Source organism: Mastomys coucha, unplaced genomic scaffold (assembly GCF_008632895.1).
Source record: "Mastomys coucha isolate ucsf_1 unplaced genomic scaffold, UCSF_Mcou_1 pScaffold22, whole genome shotgun sequence".
NCBI lineage: Eukaryota > Metazoa > Chordata > Mammalia > Rodentia > Muridae > Mastomys > Mastomys coucha.
Window position 1 is genome coordinate 6,585,164 of NW_022196905.1, and position 22,956 is coordinate 6,608,119.

The 22,956-nt window shown below is 41.4% G+C and overlaps 1 long non-coding RNA gene across 2 annotated transcripts in view; it reads right to left on the reverse strand.

The window, feature by feature from the left end:
- LOC116070759 overlaps nucleotides 1-22,956 on the reverse strand; it is a 90,398-nt gene that overhangs the window by 38,432 nt on the left and 29,010 nt on the right. For both annotated transcript variants that reach the window (XR_004110550.1, XR_004110549.1), the window contains exons 6-7: nucleotides 18,238-18,297; nucleotides 17,350-17,561 (exon numbers count right to left, since the gene is read on the reverse strand). This is a non-coding gene — a long non-coding RNA (uncharacterized LOC116070759). The remainder of the gene's footprint in view (nucleotides 1-17,349; nucleotides 17,562-18,237; nucleotides 18,298-22,956) is intronic.

Below are 22,956 nucleotides of genomic sequence, written 5' to 3' on the forward strand. Positions count from 1 at the left end.
AAAAAAAAAAAAAAAACCCTGCTCGCATTGTTGTTTTCATTATCTTGCTTCTGTCATTTCGTGAGCTTTGTATCTTGCGAGGAAAGAAAGAAGGGAGAAAAACTGTGAAATTAATCTTTTGTGCATGGCCTGATAAAGAAGAGACATGCTCAGACAAAAGATAGACTGAGAGAAGGTACCGTGATTGATGACTAAAGTAAAGGTGTCAGGAGAGTATTATGTAAATTACTGGAGGCACACACCATTTCAGAAAGAATGAGAGGGAACTGAAGGGGGAGCGAGGGAGAGGGAAGGCGAGAGAGGAGTGAGGCGCGCCGAGAGTGAAAAAAGGATTGCAGAGCCATGTCACCAAAGAACTGGTCCCCAAACACCCATTTCTTGCCATCTTTCATCTCCTCCGACAAGCTCACCTCCCATTCTCCCTGGGCTGCAAGCGGTAACAAAGGGGATGGGGGCGGGGAGAGCTGTCAACATTAGCATGATTCCAGCCAAGAAAAGGTTTAGGGAAAGCACGTCTGAAGTGAGAGCGGCGAGCAGGGAAGTTTCTGTGAACAGGGGGAAAGCAAGCTGGTGACTGGAGTGTCTCTCTGTGGAGTGTGTCATGAGACATGGAGACAGTCCTTGGCTGCTCTCGTTCTTCACAGTACAAATTGGCTCCAAAAATCCTGTGTCGTCCCCTGACAGTCTCCGGGTGCATATAAGCATCTGTACTGGGCACATGAAGGGGCCACTAAACAAAGGTGGATGAAAAGTTATGAAAAAGGCCGAACCAGGAGCCTCTCTAGAAAATTTCTCATCATTATCCCCTTTTGGCTACATTTTCTAAGTAATGAAATGAAGCAAGGGTTGAAAAGTGCCTCCATTTCCCTGACTGGATGAGTCTAAAGTAACAGGAAGTTTAGATTCAATTATGGGAATAGGTTGTGCTGTGCTAACCTGACGGAGAGCTCGGCTGCCTTCTGGATGGGTGGACATACAAATATCTGTTTCTTACAAGTCTGAATATTTCTATAGATTCTGAAAGAAAACAACCCCTTCCGAAGCTGCAGAGGCCCAACCTTGAGATGGCATGACTGTTGCTCAGAAAACTCAGCGGAAGGTTTTCTTACAGCTAGTTAGCCCTTCCTTACAGGAGCAAACCCTGTTCTGTTTCTCGGGTACCCTGAAGCACTAGAACCTAAATGATTTAACTATTACTCCCTTGTAAAGCGCAGAGGGATAGAGGTTGACTGGCTGGTACAGAGTGTCTTCCTTCCCCAGTCTGGTGACAACAGTCTAATGACAAAAACACAGGGAATTTTCACCAAATTACAGTTTGGAGGGCTCTCACGCACTGTAGCTATCGCATGTAAACCCTGAGCAAGCATGAAATTTAAAATGTAATGAACGAATGAATTTTATTAATAACAGAAAATAAAATCTATAATAAATCTATGCAAGTACAAATCTTGATTGTCCTATGTCTGTTATTTTAGACATTTTAAAATTAATGATTAGAAGTGGAGAAGGTCTGTGACTACAGGTAAAAGGAGGACACATTTACAGCTGAGAAGGTGTTCCACAAGACACTTCCACCAGGGACACCAAAGCCTGAAAATACCATCCTGTCCCCAAGGTCCCATTCCTTCTCTCGCACTTCATAAACTCTCCCTGCCTGGCCATTTAGCCCATCACATACTGACTCATTTATGAGTTCCACAATCCAAAGTGACTGAGCTCTGCTTTGTGCCAGGCACTCTGGAATGTGGTGGAGGCAGAAGATGGAGTGGAGAGGGCTGTGCCGGCCAGGGACACTGTGGCTGTGAAGGTGATCACACCCTCCCAACGTCTTTCTCTCAGACTCTGTAGTAGCAAACTGAGGCCGTGTATGTGACTAGGACAGGCCAAACTCCATCAGCCCCGTAATGCGGGTACTCAGTACTTGGGCAGGTATTGCCTCCACCCCATGCACAAAAGACGTGGACTCATTGACCACTTGTTTTTATCATTTCCTTATTTACATTTTACAACTACGTAAATCAAAGCAGAAAGATGTGACCAAGCATGGCAGTTTGGATGAGAATGACCCACACCAACCCCTACGTTCACATTTCTGAGTACTTGATCCCCAGCTGGTGGAACTGTTAGGGAAGGATTAGGGGCCATGGGCCTGTTAGAAGAGATGTATCACTGATGGTGGATTCTGGGGTTTTAAATCCACCCTCTCTTAGCAGTGTTCTCTGGACTTCCTGCCTGAGATGTGAGATCTAAGTTCTCATCTATCCCTGCCATCATTCCTTTCCTCTGTCATTATAGACTCTAACCCTCTGCAACCAAAAGCTCAGTTAAACTTACTTTATAAGTTGCCTTGGTCACTATGTTTTATCACAACAGTAAAAAAAGCAATTAATACACCAAGATTGAACCATTAGGATATGGTAGAGCTAGTATTTGAGTCTTGGCAACTATTCCCAGGATCTCTGCTGTCAGCAGCTAAGATTGATCTGGCCAGAATATGAATCTGGGGAAGGAGAACCACTCTGTCCTACTTACCAGTCTCAGAAAAGTAGCAGGTGGCAGCGTGAAGAGAGGCTACCATCCTTGGCTCTGTGTTGGCCATAGTCATGGAAGAATGCCAAAAGGTCCAAGATGCTTTGGGGATGATGCTCAGGATGGCCCTGATCCAAAGGATCCTAGTGGGTTTAAATTTTTCATACCAACATTTTGACTTAAAAAATAAGACTCTTTTTAAGGGATGGAGAAATGACTCAGTGGTTAAGAAAAATTGCTATATTTGCAAAGAGCCCTGGCATGGTTTCCAGTACCCACATAGTAGGTCACAACTACTCAAAACTCCAGTTCCATAGGCTTTGATATCCTATTCTCAACTTGATAAGCACCAGACACATAGGTACACATACGCTTATGAATATAAAACATTCAGACACAAATAAATAAATAAATAAATAAATAAATACATAAATACATAAAATATCTTAGTACTCAATATCAGCAGTATAATAAGAAGGTCTTGGGAGGAAATGCAGAGTAGCCATGAGAGTAGAGGAGATCTATCTACAACTGGACAATAACTGTTCAGATATATCCAATGGAAACATCGCATTTTGGCCTTTTGAGTACCAATTCCCAAAGGCTGTCTGAAATTCGCACTTAAGGAAAACTAGAAAAGAGTTAGCAGTGGCTGGAGCAAAGATTAGGAGATCAAGAGGTCAAAACTGCAGCCTGTGGTCACATGTCACATGTCAGGCTGCGCTCCAGGACAGGTGTGCAAACTGGAGTGGCCTTCCTTGGGAAGAGGTAGGCAGGCCAGCTCTAGAGTGGAAGTCCAGAGCCCACTCCTACAACCACCGCGACTAAGGCACCCTCCTTTAAGCCTGTCATCTTTCATTCACCCACAATGTGAATTTGTAGTGCAGGCAACATCTCATCTTTTCTCTCTCTAGGATGCCATACTCCAGTCCAGTAAGTCCTCCCATCAGTGACCAGGGGCTTTCAGCAAAGACAGTAACATTCTAACCTCCAATGGAATCTCTGGGAGTGAATCAGTCAGCAACGGTGCATGCAATAGAAATAGCTCTCTGTGGAAACAATGGACAAGCAGGACAGGCAGAACTCCCTTCCCATAGTATTTTCAGACCTATGCAGATGGCAAAAGTCCCCAGAAGCAGGCCACACCCAGATCCCACTACAATCCCTGTCACTGGCTCCCTGACAGCTCCTCAAGCCTCATTCCCAAGTCTTCTCGGGAAATCTCTTTCTTTTCATATGTCTGACCTTCTGATTCATCTGACTTCCGTTTTAAAACCAATTATTATGTATTGTCTTTTGAATTTCACCCCTGACACCACTCTGCCCTGCCTTAATTCCAGGACTGGCTTTTATTCAAATCTTTTCCTTTTAGAGCTAGGTATACATGTTCTAAATGGCTTCTTTCTAGAAGTCTTAAGTAAGACAGAGGCTCTGGTGAGAAGACCAATGACAGGCACTTGTATTCTGTCAGTGTCTCCCTGCTTCATGTGCTGATGAAAGACAGGGGCAGGGCCTAAGGAAAGAGTAGAGTGGCTTCTAGGTCTCGCCTTCTGGAACCCCACCCATTCTTGCCCCTGAACTCCTGAGTAGCATTTGCAGCTGTGGTTGCACCTATACCTTCAAGTTCTTCAGAACCTATTTCCCATCCCCCTTAGTAAACATTAGCCGAAGCTTGCTCTTCCTCCTCACACTGCCAATGCCCAGCACATCTATCCAAGGCTTTTCCATACCTACTTCCCAAATCCTAGTCTCATCCCACCAGGTCTCTCAGCTCACAGTCTCCCCTTCAAGGTCTCTTGGAAGTCCTAAGTTCTGGCTTGTTTTCCTTCCTCTGACTTAACATGCACCCTGTTCACTTTCTACGGTGCCCTAGTGTTTCCCAAAGACACAGAGAAAAGAACACTGATTTCAGCTTCCAAATTCCATTAGTTTCTTCTTCAGAAGAAGGAGAAGAAACTCCTGCTTTGGAGAAATTTACAGCGGTTACTCTACAAGCTAACTCAGCTGCTTCAGCTAATTCTTTTCCCACTGCTCCTAGTCACACAGTAGATTGCAATGCTAACCCAGGCTAGCTTCTTCCAGAGAATACAACACCCTGTATGATTTTACCTTTGCCCATGTCATTCCGACTGCTAAGACTTCCAGTTTCTCTACCCCAATTCCCAGCAACCCCTGCACATGTGATACCCGCCTTTCAGGCTCAGACACCACTTCCTATAATGGGAAGCTTTTGTTTTTCCATCAAGTGCAATCCATCTCTTCCTCCTCTGAGGTCCCATGGTATGGAGATTCTTACAGGAGGCTTTTTAGTAGTTTGCTCTGAGACAAGGACTCAGGTACCCAGCATGGCCTTGCTGAGTAGTCAAGTATTATTTTGAACTCCTTCTTGTCTCTACCTTCAAGTGCTGGGACCACCTCTTTAGTGCTAGGAACAGAAATTAGGGCCTTCATGCTAAGCAAGCACTCTAACAACTTTGAAATTCCCAACCTAAGATAAGAAGCTTCATAAAACAATGATTTCCTGTTCCAATTACATCTGAAACTCTGGAGCAAGCCCTGGGGAAGCCAGCATTCCTTGAACATTCCCAGGTTATTTTCACTTGGCCCAAGTTTGAAAAGCTCTGTTCAAGAACAGAGATTTCTACTTTCTCCATTTAATTAACATATATTTATTGAACAAATAACCTGTGCAAAATGATTGTGCTATATGTGCAGACACTGCAGTGAATCAGGCCCACTATAAAAAGTAACAGCACTATAGAATATGTTATATTTTATCATGTTTTATATTAGATTATAAACATGCATTATAATAAAATATATCTTATGAATCTAACCATGTGTGCCCACTTTTCTACTGCTGTTTCTTAAGAATAACTGTCTCTCATTTAACATAGTATCTTTTAGCACCTAACACAATGACTTATATTCAATAAACAGATGGTAACTCATTAATTAATATACTCAATAATTTCTTAATTGTGGATTAATGTGAAGGAATGACGGTTTAGCTTTGAATTCATCCAGCTGAAACAGAAAGCTGTCCCTGCATTACTAACTCTTAAATAGCAACTCATACTGGATCCAATGTTACAGCCCAGTTGTGTGGGAAACTGAGGCAGGAGGATAAGTCCAAGGGCAGCCTGGACAATTTAGGGAGACAGTGTCTGAAAATTTTTAAATTTTCAATAAACTCTATGTTTATGAGTGTTTACCTGCCTGTGTGTATGTGGACCATAAGCACGTCTGGTGCTCACTGAGAAAGGAAGAGGCATCACCTGAAACACAGCTTACAGACAATTGTGGATTGCTATATAGGTGCTAGAAAGTGAACTCTCTTCTGAAAGTGCAGCAAGTCCTGGGTCCAAACCTCAATAGTATAAGGAGGAGGAAAAGAAAGAGGAGAGAGAGAATAGAAAAAAGAAAACAAGTGAGCCTTGTGCTCTTACACACGAATGTGCTGAGCCCCATAGTCACCTCCTGTTAGGATGGAAGATAGCTTGCTGCCTTCTGAGCAACTTCCCTGTGAGGCCCTGAAGCATTCACTGACTTTTGCAAAGGCAGAGATATGTGCTAATCTCACTTTAATGGAAGTGCAAACCTTTTACTAAAATCAATGGTTCCTATCTTCCAAACACTCTTCAGGGCCCAACTCCAATTAGCAGTAAAGCTGGAGCCATGTTTCTTTTTTTCTGAAGCCCATGGAAGTCCAGGGTCTCTAAAGGCTGTTGCCTTAACTGTGAGTTCCTGAGGGAGAACAGAAGAACATAAGGGACACATGGAGCTCTGGCAACACAACAGACAGAGAGAGCTTCACACTCCTCAGAAAATGACTATTTCAACTTTTGGGGAAATTTTGCAGTCACCAAAGAACAAAAGAATGAATTATTGCCAATATTAAAGATCCCTGAATCAGGTCAATCCATCCCAAGACATTTCCTAAATAGTAAGTCACATGTGACATTGTGATTGTCTCATTTCTGATAAAGTAAATATTTCAAATGGCCTCCCAAGGCCTATCAAGGAGAACAATTAGTCCAAATCATAGTTGTGAAGAGTTTACTTTCTATACCATTTATCTTTCCTTCTCCTTTGTTGTAATAAACCTTTAGAAGGGGAACATTATTCCCATCTTGTTATAGTTGCCCCCCTTTTCTTTTCACAGCAGTGGAATGCTGGCCAAAAGATGAAATGAAGAAAATCAACCTGCCAGCTGAACCTATTGATTCCACCTACCTTTCAATTTTTGCCTTAAAATGTTTCAGATGAATAATGTTTCACTTCTCAGAAAAGAGAAGTATTGACATCATAGAAGCCATAATGCAAATGAACATTAAAGGTGTCAGAATCTACCCTTCTTAGTGATTAGTTTTTGTTGGGGAGGGATCTGCACTCACTTAAATCTTGACACAGATAAAGTAAGCTTTGTGAGCTTTCACCATTTCCTCTTATGCTACCATCTGGAATATTCTCAGCCACACCCTTAGGAACCAATATACCTGATGCCTGTTCAGAACTTATGAGAGACAACCATCTCTCTCCTTACTATCAAAGTGTTTTAAACACTGCCCCCAACACACACACACACACACACACACACACACACACACACACACTATCCCTAGTGTAAAGCCACATTCCAGTCTCATGGTAATTGTGTTTATTCCTTTCCTCAAGGCTGTGACAAAGCAGCTGACAGATGCAACTTAAGGGAAGAAAGAGTTGCTAAGGCTATCCCGGTGGAGAGCCATGTAGTTTACAGCAACAGAAGTTTAGGGTGTGCCTGAGTCACATCTTGTTGACTCGGGGAAATAGATAACTTAGGATGGACCAGGGCCAGACTATGATTCTCAGGGTTCAGTCTAGTGCTAAATGTCCTGTAACTAGAATGTCCCCATTGACACCCAACCTCTCAAACAATGCAAATATCAACATTAGAGTCTAAGTTCCTAAAGCTGTGAGCCAGTACGGGACAGTTCAGATCCAAACTATGACACTTTCATTTGAGAGTTATTTCAAGTTACTGACATTTTATTTTATATTTTATTTTATTTTATTTTATTTTATTTTATTTTATTTTATTTTATGAGAGAGTCTCATCATGAAGCCCTGGATGGCTGGCCTAGAACTCACTATGCCTACCAGGCTGGCCTCAAACTCACAGAAATCCACCTACCTCTGCCTCCCAACTGCTGGGATTAAATGCATACAACTTTACCACTCCCCCCACAAGAATATTTCAACCAGGGTCTTCCAGAACTGCCTTTAACCACAAAAGAAAGATATTGATATAATGTGATGCCACTGAAAAAAACTGTCCAGGAGACTTGGTGCCCTCCACATCACACCAGAAGGCCAGCTGCCTCTTCACTCCGCTACAACACAGGCCTAGTTGAAAGATTCCAAGTCTCTTTATACTCGCTCTCTCAAAGGAAGTTGTCACTTTCAGCTATACAAACCAAAACTTCCAAAATCAGGTGCTTGGGGGAAAAAATTGGAAGTACTTTTAATAATTTAAATGGCTCTTCTCTGCACATGCCCAGAACCCAAATCCCTTTTCTAACTGAAGTGCTTATATAAAAATTTGACAGCTCTTATAATTTTAAATTGCTCTACACTGAGTATGCCTAGAACCTTGATCACTTCCAAATTCAAGGGCTTATAAAAATTTGAAGCACTCCAATAATTTTAAATTGCAATGCACAGTGTAGAGTGATTTAAAATTATTGGACTGCTTCAATTTTTTTAAAAAGGTCTTCAATTTGGAAGTGAGTCAAGCAGCATTCTAATACAGTAGCTTAAGACATAGTATGCTAATCAAAAACTTAACACCTAAAAATAATGGAAATTAAACCACACTCGATTTTACTCTACTTTCTTTTTCTCTTTCCTTCCCTCCCTCCTTTTTTCTCTCATTCCTCCTTCCTTCTTAGAACAGGGAGACTCAGAATGCACCCAAACTTTTTATGTAAAAGCCCAAGCTACATGAAAGGTGGGAGGGTAAGCCAGCAGGCAGCCTAGCTTGGTGGTGCTGAAGCCTCAGCTGCAGAGCCAGGGAGGCAGGGAAAGGCTGGACCTACACAGACACTCTTGACTGGGATCTGGAGCATGGGATCAGTGCCTGGGATTCATGTAGACAACAACTTTCTCCAAAAGGCAAACTCTTCCATTTGTCATGGATTTCATTTGTTTGATGGAGCTTTCAAAGAAAATTCCTTCCTGCTTTGCTTCAAGGTTTCTGTGATTAGCCAGCCTTTCAGAGGGCTGCTCAGTGATTCAAACAGCCCTGTCATAAACACTTACCAGCCGTGTGTGTGTGTGTGTGTGTGTGTGTGTGTGTGTGTGTGTGTGTGTGTGTGTGTGAGAGAGAGAGAGAGAGAGAGAGAGAGAGAGAGAGAGGAAGAGAGAGAGAGAGAGAGAGAGAGAGAGAGACTCTGTAGGTGTCTTCTTGGTTTTCCTTCTGTCTTCCCTCCCTTGCTTCCCCTCCATTACTATCCATCACTATCTTTCTTAACTACTGACTGACATTTCCCAGGTCTAAAAATCTGAGTAATAACTGGTCTGGTCTATTCTATTCTATTCTATTCTATTCTATTCTATTCTATTCTATTCTATTCTATTCTATTCTATTCTATTCTATTCCATTCCATTCCATTCCATCCCATTCTATTCTAAGAGGGAATCTCTCACAAGGCAGAAGATTCTTGGTAAGCAACACCTGCCTCCAAGTCTCCCCTCCCCCATCTAACACAAAGCAAACTTGTGCTTTAAATAGCATCTAAATGTGCTCTAGTGAATGTATTTGTTGTGAATTTTTTGCATTTTTTGAATAGAAAATATGTACTTTTAAATATTGTGTAAATACAATTTTAACTAATATTTATTGTTTTCCAGGGACTTATGCCAATCAGGGCTCAAACCAAGAGGTTTAGAAAAGCTGGATTTTTGAGACCTTCCTCACCATGAGGGCCCAAGTATTTCGTCTTGTTATTTGACAAGAAGAGATAGAATACATATTACAGTTAAGCAAAGCAGAGAGAGACACTTTACAATAAAAATGAGGCTCAACTCAGAGTAAATGTTCCCAGGAAGAAGGTTAAGAGGAAATCTAGACATGGAAGCAAATACCTGAATGAACCTTATTTAAGTTAGTAAGGGGAAAAGTGGGGCACAGAACATGTTAGGCTAAAGGTAGCTCTTTCGTCTAAAGTAAGCGATCACTTCTCCATCCTGTCTAATTGATGGTTTCCTTCTCACATGAGCAATGCAATGATGGAGCCAGTGCCTAAAGAGCACCTAAAGGCTCTGCCAGTCTCCTCTTGAGCCTGCACCAGGTTTCCCATCTTTGAACCTGAACCCACCCCAGGTCAACAGGATTTCTTATCATTTCCAACTGTTCCCCAGTTTGGATGGTAGTCTTTGTTGTTATCCCTGATAATAACAACAGTAAATGAATGAAAAACCATTGGTAGTGAAGAACATTCAATAAAAAAAAAAATCCAAAGATCCTAGATTAAAAGTAACTACTGAGATAATTGGGAGCTTGTAAAAGAGGCTGGAGGGATGTACCAGGTGAGATAGTGCCAATCATGGTTTCCTTACAAACAGTTTGGTCTACAGTCTAGACCTGTATCTGTGTTGCAGCTAGGTCTTGATTGCTCAACAAACACTCCCTGAGTCCTAACAACCAGAACTTGCCCTGCATTGTATGGGAATATCTGTAGCTGTCCTATTGTAAGGCGCACAGGGATGATTAAGAACACTTGGCTAAGGAGCAAACAGTTTTTAGGTCACGTGTGTAGAGATGTCACCATTTAATAACATGACAAAATCTATCTATCACATAGGCACAAACACAGAACAATATAAAGAGGTTAACAGAAATTGATGGCATCCCAGGTTTAATTTTACACTGGATCGGAGTCTTTGGTGATTGAAATAGACAAAGATTTATAGGGTTATCTTGTTGAAGAGGCTGTGCTAATTACTGGCACTTGTCATTTCTCCGTAGCTTTATCTAAGTCAAGAAGGCTAACTAGCTGCTTTTCCCCCACTGCGCATTGTTTGTTCAGAAGCTTCTGCTGAGGAAGCCTTTATTCATAACTGCACCTCATTATTAACAGGTTCATAAATAAATGAGTCCTAATATTTTTCTCCGTTAGCATTTATGATAGGGACATTTGGTCTACAAAAGATTACACTTGTCTTTAATAAAAATAGGCAGTTGTACATGAAGCCTATTAGGCCCTTGTTACTCTGGAGGAGGCGGAAAGGGGAGGAACCGGAGTTTAGATATAAAGCAATAATAATAACCTGGTGTGCGGGCTCACGGTGAAGGCGGAACACATGATGAGCTTCATGGCTCTGCCCAGCCACTAACTCTGCAGCCTTCTCTGCTGACCTACAGATCTCTACCATGGAAAGGCGAAGGACTTTAAATAGGGTTCATCTAGAATTTTTGTATTACGGTATGGCTAGCTAAGTATTACAAAGGAGATATATATGTATGTGTATATATATATATATATATATATATATGTATATGTATATATATATATATATACATATATATAATTTTGTATATATTTCTATGTATAAACAATAATTGTGTAGAACATGTATGTATGACATATATATGCATATATATATACATATAATTTTTCTTTAAGTTCAAACACGGGCTGCATCAAACTGGTGGAGTGGTCCTCCTCCTGATGCTGGACCAGTTAGTCTACAATACTGTGTTGGGCTGAGAAAGACTTAAGTTTCTTTAGAGACTTGTCCCTTTCTTACTGTGTGAGGAATGGTGACCATAACTGTGTGCTCAGAGTCAGGCTAGTGCAGCGTTAAGAGAGACTTTGAATGAAGTACTGTTGAGCATAAGGAGCCCCAATTAGTCAGAGAGGAACATAGTGCTGGTTGCAATGCAAGGTTGGGATCCTTAGATCTTAAAACAGGACTTGCTGGCCCTTGTTTATGAGAGTGGAAAGGGAGGATATGGGGAGACCGAGCAAGTAAGTCAGGTACTAGGAGGAGGAAGCAGAAAAAGCAAGAGCATGGGGGTGGGGGGGGACAGTGCTGTAAATGTTACATCAGAGATGATGGCTGCACAGAGATGCCACACGAATCAGCTGGTGCATAGGTCAGTGCAGAGGCAGCAGGGGTATCTGAAGAGAGCTCAGGTTGAGAAATGCAAGGGAATGTGCCTTGGGAAAGCACAAACCAAGTTATAAGTGGGCCCTTCTAGAAGCAGATTCCTTGGGTGTCACAGGATCTGCCTTAACAAAGGAAGAAAGAAGAGCCAAGACAGAGTAGGGCATTCAGAATAGGAAAGAGCAAAGAAGAGGTTTTTGGAGTTGCCAGGAGCAAAAAAACAATGCAGAGGATTCTAGTGCAGGGGATCAGGCTAGGATGACAGGTATAGAGATGACAGCCCTTGGCCGAACATACCTAGGAGGTACTGAGGGAGCCCAACTTCTTTTCCTGGGCCTCTCTGGACATGATGAGGTTTAAATGAGCAGCACTGGGTTTCAAAAAGTCAAGGATCAACAGTAGAGAGAAACCAGAGACTGAGCTAGAACCCAGGGGGCATGTTAACAGTGCACCCATGCCTTGTGGAAGTCAGTCGGTATTTTTCTGCCCCATCTTAACTAGCTTCAAAAATCTAAGCTTACAAATGTTTCTGTGTATGCATGTGTACATAATTTTACTGCTAAGACAGAATGACACACCTCAAAACCATTGCAAGGGAATAATATGGTACTGCTTGGTATCATATGACGATCATCAGAAAATGCCAAACTCAGTAAGAGTTCTTATGCTCATGACAGTCAAAGTGTTAATATTTATTAGCTGATTTTGTGATACTTTCCCCAAGTCCTTTGTTATGGTTTTAAAAAAAAAAAAAACAATGAAACAAAAAACCCTCTGGCTATCTCTACTGCTTTGAGGGATGAAAACCCACGAGGGAGCTGGGTTCCCTGGGGAGTTTACCTGAGATGGCAGGTGATCAGTATCCATTCCCTGACTGCTTTCCTTGGCACTCCTCACTGTTTAGCAGGGTTCTGAAAAGATGTATGTGTTTTTAAAGGCACCCTTCTCACTTGAGGACATCCATTTTGCACTTGTGTCCCTCTCATTTGCACATGAAAAAATCCATCACTGTGTATACAAATGCCAAATTGCAATGCAAATAGGCATTTGTGTGCCCAATTACCCATTTTGTGTGTTTGCAAAACGGATGTGCCGGCAAATTCTGCAGGTGTGAGTTGGTAGACTGCTGGAAATTTGGCTCCCACTGAGTCAGCACCAAATAAGGTGATGTGTCCTGACAGTGTGTCTGCAAGGAGAACGCCCATCTGAGGGATAGCTCTCAATGCAGTAACAGGTATAGACAACCTACACAGAGGAAGGTTAAAGACAGCGGAAAGCTATACAAAATGGAAGAATTGGGGTTCTATAGCTGATGAGTTATGCATCTGAGAAGCATTAAGGGTCACCCATGCATGACCCCAAATTCTTGAGCACCAAACTTTTTAATCTAGAAACACATTTATTCAGATACTGTACTGTCTTGAGAAACCATAAAAGGAGACTCACCTGCTCAACAAACTGTCAAGGGTGCACTTGATTGGTGGTACAGACACAGTGCTGCCCAAAGAGGTCTAAGATTTGCTTGTTTGGGTGAATGAAACCTATATCCCTTTAATTAACCATTTTCATTTTGGTCTCCCCTTCAGTTCTACAAATCACCACTCCATCTTTATCCCATGAGTTTGATTGTTTTAGATTTCTCAGGTAATATTTGTCTTTTACCGACTGACTTCCTGCACTTAGCCTACGAGTGCCCTCAGGGTCCACCCATATTGGTGCTCACAGTCATCACTGTATTAAGATTGAATAACTTTCCACTGTGTGTGCGTGGTATAGTTTGATCAGTTCATCTGTCCGTGGGCATTTTAGGCATTCTCACACCTTTGTAGTTGTGGGAAGTGTTGCATTGAACATGCGAGCTAATACCCTTCTAGATCCAGATTTTATCTTTTTTTGGATAAATACCCAGCCCAGAAGTGGGATTTCCTGATCATATGGTGGTTCTAGTTTTAATTTCCTGAAAAGCTGCCATGTTATTTTCCATTGTGCTGTTCTGTTTAGCATTCCACCAACAGGGTACCAGGAAACCCTATTCTTCAATGCATATTATCTTTAAAGTGTGATTCTAAGAATAATCCCACCAGGATTTAGAATACCCTGCTGTGCCCCAAGGCTTTATTTCATGGCCCTGCAAGCCTGCTGCCATGCTATGCTCTGGCTCTGCACCAGACCTTTTGCTGTAAAAATTCTCAAGCAACTGAGATACAGCAGTAGCCATGCCCTGCTCTGGAACGCTCCAGCAATGGGATTGTCCCAGGAGTTGCCTGTGTTCCCTGCTGAAACCCATGAGAATCTCAGCAAAAATTTTGCTGGAGAAAGCACAAAGAGAGTGGAAGGAAGGGAGGCACAGACAGGCAAGAGCAATGGTGGTAGCTTTAGGTTTTTGCTTGCTTATTTGTTTTTGTTTCTCAGATGAATCTAGCTCCAAAAGGATGCATCTAGGAATTCAATGTTTTCTGGGTAAATGCATGATCCACAACCTCCTCACTTCATTTGCATTAAAAAAAAAACCAAGGTGATCTTCTGTCAAAAATTAAAAAATAAGTAAGTTTTTTTTGTGGTTATTTGTTGTGTTTGTGGGTTCTTTTTTCCTTTTGGGTTCCTGATTGTGAGAGTCATTTAAATATCACTGAGGTCATCATATAAATTTCATTTTAATTCTCTTTTTATTTGTATTTAATATAACCTTAGCTTTCAAAAAATCAGAACAAAATACAAGCAACCTGCTTGATCATAAAGGTACTTCTTTCCTTAGGATGTAAGTAATTCTCAAAATTGCTTGAGATATTTGCTAGATATCAGAAATGGGTAATGTAGTATTTTAAGTGGCAGAAATGCATTAGTATTATGTAAGTACATGGTCCTTAATGTACTAATCTCAGCAATATGTGTAATGAAGACTTTCAGTAACACTCACTTTAAGTGTCCTCTGAGAAATGCTAATTTACAAAGAAATACCTATGGAAGACCATGTGACATCTACATGAATACCAAATGAATTCATTTTGATCAATCCTATTACAATGAATATAAAATGGATTCACAAAGATAGAATCTTAAAGTGCTACCAAATTTTCTTTTAATATTACCTGTTCTATGGTGGTTAGTATATATATAGAGAGAGAATAAAAGTAAAAGTATATATACACATATACAAAGATGTACATATTTATACACATAAGCATCTACCAAAAGTTAATGTCCACAGTAATTACTTTATTGGCAAGAAACTCTCTGAAACATTCTATTCACACACAGAGAAATTATATGTGCAAAACTTACATTTGCATTTATAAAATTGTATATTAGATTTTAATGAACATAAAATTTGCATAATGAGAGCAAGTAAACAAATTTTTGAAGGGTTGAGATTTTTAAAAAATAAATAAATAAAAGATGATTCCACAATAGTATCCTAAATTTACCCAGCTATTTCCAGAATCCAGTGGTTGCTTAATTAATTCATATTATATTATAACTCAGTAGAGACTTTTGTGGTTCTCCAATGATGATCATAGATATGGAGGATGGATAAATGAATGGGTAGACAGTTGTGAGAATGGATATTTAGATTTGATATCTAAGTGGTCACAGTTTTTATTTGAAGTGTTCAAGAAGCCTGAAGTCTTAAGGAATGCATTGTTCATTTTTGCAAACTCTTTCAGTGACAAATTGAAGTTCACAGACAGTGAATATTCCTTATGCTTTTAGGCTAAAGCTATGTCGTCAATCACCAGGGTTGGAGCAGCATTACTATGGTCTGTTTAGAATTTCAAGGAGCTAGTAAGAGCTGGCCAATGAAGAGCTCCCAGGCAAGTCCAGCAAGAGCTTATGCTCTGTGACATACCACTGCAGATCACAGTAGACCTCAGATGTTGAACAGCGGTGTGACTGACCAGCAGCCCGCTCTAGCCCATACATCTCTGGTTCACTCTTGAGCCCTTCTTCCTCTTCCTCTGACTACTTCCATAAGCCTGGACCAGTGACTTCTTCCTCATTTCTAGCCTGGGTATTTATTTGCCATCATCTCATAACTGTTTATCTCTCTGCTTCCTGCCTCCAGTTAGTCCTACATTCTGCCAACCAGTATATCAGATATTGGATTCTATGACTCAAATGTTTAAAACCTCTCAGTCACTCCCTCTCATCTATAAGGTTCAAACTGAACATGTGGTATAATAGTGGGCAGGCTTGGATAGACTATCCAGCTGTGTTCCCTCCACTGTGTATTTTGTGTTCTAATGGAGCTGAATGGCTATGGTCTTCCATGGTTTCTCTTTCTGCATGGCTCCCACTGCCTGGCAGGTCCTCTCTTCACCTGTCTGCCTGCAAACCCCCTACGAGCTCTTTGAATTGCAGCTCAAATGCTCTTTCTCCCAAATATCCTTCCTGGTTCCACAACCCCCCCCCCCAACCCGCTGCCATCTGAATCCCATCATCTCCATAACAGCTCTCTCCACCAAACACATAATCTCCTGCTAATAAATCCATAGAGTAACCAGACTATAAAATCTTAAGCCAAGAACAATATTCTATTTATCTTTGTCTCCCAAGCCATCACCCAGTATCCATCACATAATGTTCATTCAGTGGGTGTTCAGTAAATAGACTTGTTTCCTAAAGATTCTATTGTCCTTTCTGTTGTCCATGCCTCAAATAAATGTTTAGAAACCTGCACTCACAAATTGCACTGTAAGTACCACTCTGTTTTTAATTGACTGGAGAGCACATTCTGAATATATGTGGGCAAACGTACAAGTCTAAGTCCTACCAGGTCTCCAGTGTCACCCACATCTCCTGGAAATCAAATTTCTATAACAGTTATCTGAAAAAAATGGCTAGCCAAGACTTACTCATCACCTCTTACATGTCAAGAATGGCGCTACTGTTTTTATGCATGTTGCTTCATGAAAATCTCACAATTGAATCTCACTCATGTTATAGATGAATAGAGAGTATGGTGGCCAGTTAGGCGATGCAATCAAGAATGGAAATTAAGAATGGGAGCTTGTCCCAGGAACTAAACCACCAACCAAAGAGTACACATGATGGGACCCATGGCTCCAGCAGCATATGTATAGCAGAAGATTGCCTAGTCTGTCATCAATGGGAGAAGAGGCCCTTGGTCCTGTGAAGGTTCTTTGCCCCAGTATAGGGGAATGCCAGGACCAGGAAACGGGAGAGGGTGGGTTGTTGAGGAGGAGGAGGGAGGAAGGAACAGGGATTTTTTTTTTATCGGAGGGGAAACTGGGAAAGGAGATATTTGAAATGTAAATAAAGACAATATCTTAAAAAAAAAAAAAGAATGAGAGCTTGGGTATAAACCTGGATGGCTCAACTCTCAAGCATTTGCCTCAAACTTTGTTGAGCATGCCAGAAGCTTCTACACTTCTTAGATTAGAGAACCTAACAACTTCAGGGAGGTAAGTCCATCCAGAGTTCACTGTATTCGTCCAACAGTCAAGATCAGCCACTCACTCCTCCATCTCTTAGATCCCAGTCAATAAGAGCAGTTTTCCTTTGCCTTGGAGACATCCAATGAAAATCCTCCCATGAATTAACAATTGGGCATTAATTCTTAAGGCTTCACCTATTTCAAGTGAATATCAGCCTTCTTGGTACAGGCTTGCTGTCATGATCTTTAAAAATGTATTTTAAAGGACTCACATCATTTTTCTACTGTTCCTTTTTGTAGAATGAAAACTGGTACCAGCTTCACTTTCAGCCGTGAAGAAGAGTTTGCAAATTGGACACAGATGGCTTCTGGTCTTCACTCGATTTTCTTAATTGGGCTTTTGTTGTTTGTAAGACCCGAAAAGCATCTGAAGTGGACAACAACAATGTCCTTGAAATGCACTGGCCACTTGGAGCGTGAGCAACTGTTGCGGGGGAGAAAATTAAACAGCAGAATGGTTGCAAGCTTCTAGAAGAAACTAGAGAAGCTTAAACAGGGGTAGTGAAGAAGAGCCTGACACCAGACCTGCTGAGATACCTCTCTCTGGAAACAACACTGCTGGACACCCTAAAGCCCCTGCTCTCCTTTGCCCTGACTCCCATTTGCCATTATGAGAGCAACAATAACAAAGGGTGTTAAGACAAAAGCAGAATCTTCTGTCAATATCTGGGAAGGTCTGAAAGACCCTGACAGGGAACAACTTTCCTGTTCCTCCCCACCATGTCATGTCATCTTTCAACTTTCAACAAGGGGGGGGGGAGAGAGAAAGAGAGAGAGAGAGAGAGAGAGAGAGAGAGAAAGAGAGAGACAGAGAGACAGAGAGACAGAGACAGAGAGAGAGACAGAGAGACAGAGAGAGAGAAGGAGAGAGAGAGACAGAGAGACAGAGAGACAGAGAGAGACAGAGAGACAGAGACAGAGACAGAGAGAGACAGAGAGAGAGAGAGGGAGAGAGAGACAGAGACAGAGACACAGAGACAGAGAGAAACAGAGAAACAGAGAGAGGGAGATGAAAGTGAGAGAGGAAGAGAGGGAGGGAGGAAGGGTCAGAGGGAGAAAGGGAAGGGGGGAAGGAAGAAGAAAGGGAGCCAAATTCTGACCTGCTTTTCAAATGGTCAGAAGCTATGCCTAGTGAGTTTATCTTCAGCCAAGCATCCACTCTGTAAGAGAAACAAATTCCAATTAGAAGTCTCCTAATATATTTCAGGTCATATTTGCTACATGTAAATCTCCCAAACAGTTTCTCTCTTCTGCCAAACCCTTATTTCACATTTATTAAGACAAAGTGCTGTTGAGGGGCTCTGACACTGGCTGGTAACTTCTGTCTGTCCACAGGTGTCATATTTTATGCAGGAAGAAAGGTATTCTTCTGTCACTGTCTATGTAGAACCGTGAATGCCTGGAAACAGATGACTCTTGACTGCTGATCAGAACCACACTTTAATCAGTTACTGGTCTATGATCAATAATTAATCACGCTATTCTGTCTAGGTAATAAATAATGGGGAAAATAGCAATGAATATATAGTTGGTCAGATTCTCCCTGGGGCGGAACAGAGAAGGACCAACGTGAAAGGCTGCCTAGATCATCCTGTAGACTGTCAATGAACAGTTTTAGCGTAAATTCCAGTATGGATAGGACTGTGCATAAGGGAAGAGTTGTCAACACCGACAGTTCCTCTCAAACCCCTCAGAACAAAATAGTCCTACCTGGACCAAGTCTGTCTGTGAAAACAAATGAAGAATGGGATGAGAGTGCTGTGGGATGTGCTGGATGATTCCTGAGTACCAGCTGTGCCTCTAAAATCATACCTCCTCCTTTGGAGGAGCAACACCTGTGTGGCAACAGGAGCGCAGACCTAAATCTAAAGCAATGCATTTTATGTTGTAATGTGGATAGGTTGAAAAGTGTAGGCAAATTATAACCTCATACACTGCATCCTACAAGACCATATAGACCTAACCATTTAAAAGTGTGATTATGCAATATTATTATAGAAAGAATAATTATGTCAGTTCTCTATTGCTTGGTAGAAAAATCACCTCAAAAGCAGTAACTGAAAGCAGTATACAATAGTATTCTCACTGTTTGCCAGTGAGAGATCTGGGAACACTAGCTAGAGAGCTCCTTAAGCAGGGGCTCATGGGTTTGCAGTCACAGTGTCGGGGAGAGGGTCTGTTCCTGGAGACTGACAAAATCCAGTTGCTTGCATTTGTATGGCTAGCTTATCTGTTGTCCTTCAGAGTCATTCGTTAACATTTGCAATGAGCATTAGAGTAGGGAAGGAGAGAAGAAACTGTCCTGGGAAGACAGCAGAGTGGATCTAGCATGCTTTGGTACTGTTGGCATCAAGAGAGTCTAATGGGAATTTTTTTTTTTAACAGCTTAGGCTAAGGGCAAAGGTTCTGAGCTATCTTTTTAAACATGTGGTTAAACCTAAGTTTTTCTTATATTTTTACAACTTGCTAATACAGTTCTGTGGTTTATAGTAATGTTAATAGTAATGCTTTTTGAATCTGAGAATTACAGTACACATATTCTCCATTGTGTTATTTTTATCTGGGTTAGCATCAAAAAGATCATTCGTAAAGTAATATTAGCAAATTGCCTAATCAGTTTAAATGATCTGTTTTGAATCAGGAGTTACATTTTTTTTTATTAAATGTTTCCTTCTTAAGACTTCAGCCTTCCTACATTCTGAGGAAGTAGAGCCAAACTCTGAAGAAGTGTAATAAATGTGATACCTTCCAATGCCTGGCTCTGCTTCTCTTGCCTACGAAGCCGAACATTGCCAGGGTGGCTCACATTGGCCCCAAATGCATCTAGGCCTACAATCACTAGCAGCCACGACACCTCAGAGAACAGAAAGTACCTCTAAATTAATTTGGAGAAGATGATGAAGAAAATCTTTTAAGACTATCCAGCCATACTTGGAGCAGGCAAACAAGAAAACTTTATTCTTATGTATCTGATAATCTTATACTTATCCACTCCTCCGTATGTTCTTGCATCCTCTCCCTGCCAATGTGTATCTGAAAGACTTGGTCTTAGGCTTTACAAAGAGCTAAACTCTCTTCAAAACTGTAGTATTGGCCACTTTGCCTTTGGCCTTCTTCATGGTCTACTTCACAGTTGTGGTGTTTCAGCTATTCTCCTTTATATGCCGTCTTTTACTTATGGCAGTATGTCTCAGGATAAAGTCACTCTGAACTTGTAAAGAGTTCCTCATGATGGTCCTACCACTCTGCCTAACCAAATATAGGAGTGTACCCTGAATAGCACATACTACGGTAAAGCATCCAAGAGAATCTGACCACGGAGATGTTCAGCATTCCAAAATCTGTCATGGTGAGGAGGTTGTAGACCTCTTCAGAAACTCAGGCAACATCTGCCTTATGTAGACTCTAGACAGGGAAGTGTCTGGTCAATTATCCTTCCTAAGAAAGGTAGAATCCTAAGAGGAATCTCTGTTACCCAAAAGTCCATATGACTGAACCACTCTTAGGCCCGCCCCACTCAGCGGATAAGGAGCTAGACAGAAGAAAGCCTGTCTACATGTGCAGATGCTTGCACCACACAGAAGCACCAACACAGGAGAACCCGACTTGGCTTGCTGGCCACCCTGACTGGCTGCCTTCGCTGATTTGGAGAGGACTCATAGCCTCTTCAGAGAAGGATACACAGCCAATGCAAACCAAACACAATCTGCTTCTTTGTGAATTGCAAGCAATCCCCAACTGCCTGAGCTAATGGTACAGAGCAGTAGAGCAGATAACCCAATACAGTGGATAATCTCAAAATCATTTTCCATTTGGCTTGTGGAATGAATTAAATGATTTGTTTCAGCTTCAGCAGATTTACCTTCCTAATTATGTTTTTTGTTAGGCTAGAAACATTCAACATTGCAGGATGCTGCCAGGGACTTATAAGGGGCAACAGATGAGAGCTGTGAGAGAGATTTGCACAAAGGTCAAAGATTATCAGCTTCCAGAGAGGCAACTATGTGCAAGTCATTGAATGGGTCACCATGTGATGAAAGATGTTGCCTACTAGCAAAGTTTTAAAATGATGCCTTAGACTATTTTATATTGCCCAGTACAGAAGGCCACAAGCTGGATTGTTGATAAACAATAGGTGTATATTTGAAGTAAGTTTCTGGAGGCTGGGAAGCTTAAGTTTAAGGGCCACATAACATGGTGAGCAGTGTCAGGTAGCAGAGAAATGTATGGAAAGAGAACATGAGGGGAAGGAGGGAAGCTGAACCTTCACTAGCAAACCACTCCTGTGATTATCTACTCATCCCCATAACAATAGAATTAACACAGTCCTGAGGACATAGCCCTCCCCTCCCCAAGAACTAAGATCCTCCCAAGCACTCAGCACTGTGGCATTAGGGATTAAGTTGCTGACATAGAAACCAAAGCATATCGTTCATATAGTTAAATAAAACCAGATCTAGAGATGGAGGAATACACTGAAAAGGTGTGTGGCTACAGAATTGATATGCAAAGTATGAAAAAGACCTCCCTGGATGTTCTGTAAATGTTTGTTGACTAAATGAATGGATAGATGAATGAGGTGTATTTGGAAGGAAGTCAAATAAATATTTTTGACAGTAATTATATGTGAGCTGCCAAGAAGTGGCAACTAACTGTTCACTATGGGGTTAGAAAATGTGTTCTGAAATCAGCTGCTCCTAGGAGACAGGCTGAGCTCCTCTGGGTGTAGCACAGGTAGAGAACATGATAGATTCTCTTTTCATCTTACCTCATCATTTTCTAGATATGAACCCAATACCACCTCCTCAAGAAAATCTTTTCAACACAGACTGTGCCAGTGCCCAGGGACATGCCCTCTTGTTAGCCCGGACCTCACCTCCTAACCATTTCACCTGCTGCAAGTCAATAGCTGTCTTTGCAGTATTGATGGAAGGTTCACTTATTTTGTGGGAATGGAAGCTGCCTGGTGACAAGAACCAGTGACTTTCCTATGGTGATCTTGCCTGTCTAGCCTCACCACAGTCACCAGTGGTCTACCGTGAGACTGGATGAATAGCAATGGTGAGTGAATATATTGAATTAAGGTACTGAAGTCAAGGAAGACCCAGAACAGGGCTCAAAGAAATGAGTGGGAAACACTCAGATGGAGAATTGATGGAGGACTCCTAGAGAAAGGGTCCTCCTTAGTAGTCATGTGGAGATCAAAAATAAGCAAGAATGTTTAATAGAATCAGTACTGGACTGCTTTATACGGCTGTAAGGAGATCTAGAAAGTATTAAAATATAATAGCATTGTTTGTTAAGTGTTTCCTATAAGCTGATTTAAAGGATGTCTCCTCGACTCATCAAAATCTTGAAACATGAAAATGATTATCCATTTCTAAGGGTGCTGCAAAAGCTGCTAGAATTGCAGGTCCTAGGCCTATTCAGTCACGTGACTAGGAGGCCCCTGGTTGTGATTACTAAACAACACGGTCTATATCTCCAACCATTGTTAAGGACAAAGCAGCAGCAGCTGTGGTACAAGAGCTGAGCAGCCATATTCAACCACATGGAAGACAAACACTACAATGACCCGTTCACTGGCTGGGAACTCAGGGTTGAATTTTCTCAATAACTAAGATAGCTCCATATTATTTTTTATTTAATTAAGTAAACCTTGCATTGCATGAAGTAGAGAAAACACAAAATATTCTGTCATCTAAAACCTGGGTGTTATTGTTGTTGGTAATGGTGGTGGATTTTGTGTTTGTGTGTTTGTTTGGTGGGTTTGTTTTGGGGTTTTGTTTGTTCAATTGTTTTTTCTTTTTTTTTTTTTT